Here is a 3250-nt window from a genome sequence, read left to right as displayed (position 1 = left end):
CTGTGTGCATGCCCAAGAGCTCTCGGAAGTCTAATTTTTGACACTTTGTCAAATTTTCGACAGACTTACCCAACTCTTGCTGCCTGTTCTAAGAATCAGTCAGAGGCCTGTGCGGCGGTCTCTTGACACTTTGGAGGGCGGGCAAACCCCACGTTGACTCCGGCCGTCCCTCCAAAAGGCACTTGCTATTGGGGGAAAGGATTGCAAGTAGCCTGGTTCCCGTGGGAGCGGCCAGGAAGGGTGCAGGCTGGCCCTTGCCTGAGCATTCCCAAAACCCTCTTCCGCTGAGAGCAGACCTCGCACGCCGCACTACCGGCTCTGGGAGTGGTTGGCCGCTATTGTACATAGTCCGGTCCTTCCTCTGCCACCCGGCAAGTGCGATGGCTCTGCCGCCCTGCGGTGCTCGTCACCCAGGTTTGGGGAACACGATACTTAGAACATGTTGGCGGCTCGGGACCTGCAGGCGAAAGGGGCCCCGTGGTGCTGAGCACATCGACCTCGGGTCTCAGTGCAAGCCGGAGAGTTCGCGGAAGTCTTAAAAGATTTTGACATCTGCTCAAATCTTTGACAGGCTTGCCTGACTCTTTCCGTCCGTTCTAAGAATCAGTCGGAGGCCGGGGCGGGGACGGTCTCTTGACACACGGAGGGTTGGCTTCCCTCCTCAGGCGTTTGTGTCGAAAATGAAGGCGAGAGATGCAAGCGTCCTGGTTCCCCTGGGTGCTGCCAGCAAGGGTGCAGGCTGACCCTTGCCTGAGCACTCCCAAAAGCCTCTTAAGCTGAGAGCAGGCGCCGCACTACCGGCTCTGGGAGTCGTTGGCCGCTATTGTACATAGTCCGGTCCTTCCTCTGCCACCCGGCAAGTGCGATGGCTCTGCCTCCCTGCGGTGCTCGTCACCCAGGTTTGGGGAACACGATACTTAGAACATGTTGGCGGCTCGGGACCTGCAGGCGAAGGGGGCCCCGTGGTGCTGAGCACATCGACCTCGCGTCTCAGTGCAAGCCGGAGAGTTCGCGGAAGTCTTAACAGGCTTGCCTGACTCTTTCCGTCCGTTCTAAGAATCAGTCGGAGGCCGGGGCGGGGACGGTCTCTTGACACACGGAGGGTTGGCTTCCCTCCTCAGGCGTTTGTGTCGAAAATGAAGGCGAGAGATGCAAGCGTCCTGGTTCCCCTGGGTGCTGCCAGCAAGGGTGCAGGCTGACCCTTGCCTGAGCACTCCCAAAAGCCTCTTAGGCTGAGAGCAGGCGCCGCACTACCGGCTCTGGGAGTCGTTGGCCGCTATTGTACATAGTCCGGTCCTTCCTCTGCCACCCGGCAAGTGCGATGGCTCTGCCTCCCTGCGGTGCCCGTCACCCAGGTTTGGAGAACACGATACTTAGAACATGTTGGCGGCTCGGGACCTGCAGGCGAAAGGGGCCCCGTGGTGCTGAGCACATCGACCTCGCGTCTCAGTGCAAGCCGGAGAGTTCGCGGAAGTCTTAACAGGCTTGCCTGACTCTTTCCGTCCGTTCTAAGAATCAGTCGGAGGCCGGGGCGGGGACGGTCTCTTGACACACGGAGGGTTGGCTTCCCTCCTCAGGCGTTTGTGTCGAAAATGAAGGCGAGAGATGCAAGCGTCCTGGTTCCCCTGGGTGCTGCCAGCAAGGGTGCAGGCTGACCCTTGCCTGAGCACTCCCAGAAGCCTCTTAGGCTGAGAGCAGACGCCGCACTACCGGCTCTGGGAGTCGTTGGCCGCTATTGTACATAGTCCGGTCCTTCCTCTGCCACCCGGCAAGTGCGATGGCTCTGCCTCCCTGCGGTGCCCGTCACCCAGGTTTGGAGAACACGATACTAAGAACATGTTGGCGGCTCGGGACCTGCAGGCGAAAGGGGCCCCGTGGTGCTTAGCACATCGACCTCGCGTCTCAGTGCAAGCCGGAGAGTTCGCGGAAGTCTAAAGCTTTTGACATTCGCTCAAAGCTTTGACAGGCTTGCCCGACTCTTTCCGTCCGTTCTAAGAATCAGTCAGAGGCCGGTGGGGAGGTCTCTTGACGCAAGGGGAGGGGTGGCGTCCCTCCTCAGGCGCTTGTGTCGAAAATGAAGGCGAGAGATGCAAGCGTCCTGGTTCCCCTGGGTGCTGCCAGCAAGGGTGCAGGCTGACCCTTGCCTGAGCACTCCCAGAAGCCTCTTAGGCTGAGAGCAGACGCCGCACTACCGGCTCTGGGAGTCGTTGGCCGCTATTGTACATAGTCCGGTCCTTCCTCTGCCACCCGGCAAGTGCGATGGCTCTGCCTCCCTGCGGTGCCCGTCACCCAGGATTGGAGAACACGATACGAAGAACATGTTGGCGGCTCGGGACCTGCAGGCGAAAGGGGCCCCGTGGTGCTTAGCACATCGACCTCGCGTCTCAGTGCAAGCCGGAGAGTTCGCGGAAGTCTAAAGCTTTTGACATTCGCTCAAAGCTTTGACAGGCTTGCCCGACTCTTTCCGTCCGTTCTAAGAATCAGTCAGAGGCCGGTGGGGTGGTCTCTTGACGCAAAGGGGAGGGGTGGCGTCCCTCCTCAGGCGCTTGTGTCGAAAAATGAAGGCGAGAGACGCGAGCGGCCTGGTTGCTTTGGGTGCTGCCAGGAAGGATGTGGTCTGACCCTTGCCTGAGCACATCCAAAAGCATGTGATGTTGAGAGCAGACCTCGAGCCCCGCACAACCGGCTCTGGGAGTCGTTGGCCGCTATTGTACATAGTCCGGTCCTTCCTCTGCCACCCGGCAAGTGCGATGGCTCTGTCGCCCTGTGGTGCCCGTCACCCAGGTTTGGGGAACACGATACTAAGAACATGTTGGCGGCTCGGGACCTGCAGGCGAAAGGGGCCCCGTGGTGCTGAGCACATCGACCTCGGGTCTCAGTGCAAGCCAGAGAGTTCGCGGAAGTCTAAAGCTTTTGACATACGCTCAAATCTTTGACAGGCTTGCCCGACTCTTTCCGTCCGTTCTAAGAATCAGTCAGAGGCCGGTCCGGAGGTCTCTTGACGCAAGGGGAGGGGTGGCGTCCCTCCTCAGGCGCTTGTGTCGAAAATGAAGGCGAGAGACACGAGCGGCCTGGTTGCTTTGGGTGCTGCCAGGAAGGATGTGGTCTGACCCTTGCCTGAGCACTCACAGAAGCATGTGACGTTGAGAGCAGACCTCGAGCCCCGCACGACCGGCTCTGGGAGTGGTTGGCCGCTATGGTACATAGTCCGGTCCTTCCTCTGCCACCCGGCAAGTGCGATGGCTCTGCC

The sequence above is a fragment of the Hemiscyllium ocellatum genome (genome assembly GCF_020745735.1).
Source record: "Hemiscyllium ocellatum isolate sHemOce1 chromosome 15 unlocalized genomic scaffold, sHemOce1.pat.X.cur. SUPER_15_unloc_2, whole genome shotgun sequence".
Lineage (NCBI taxonomy): Eukaryota > Metazoa > Chordata > Chondrichthyes > Orectolobiformes > Hemiscylliidae > Hemiscyllium > Hemiscyllium ocellatum.
Note: the sequence above shows the minus strand (reverse complement) of the source record.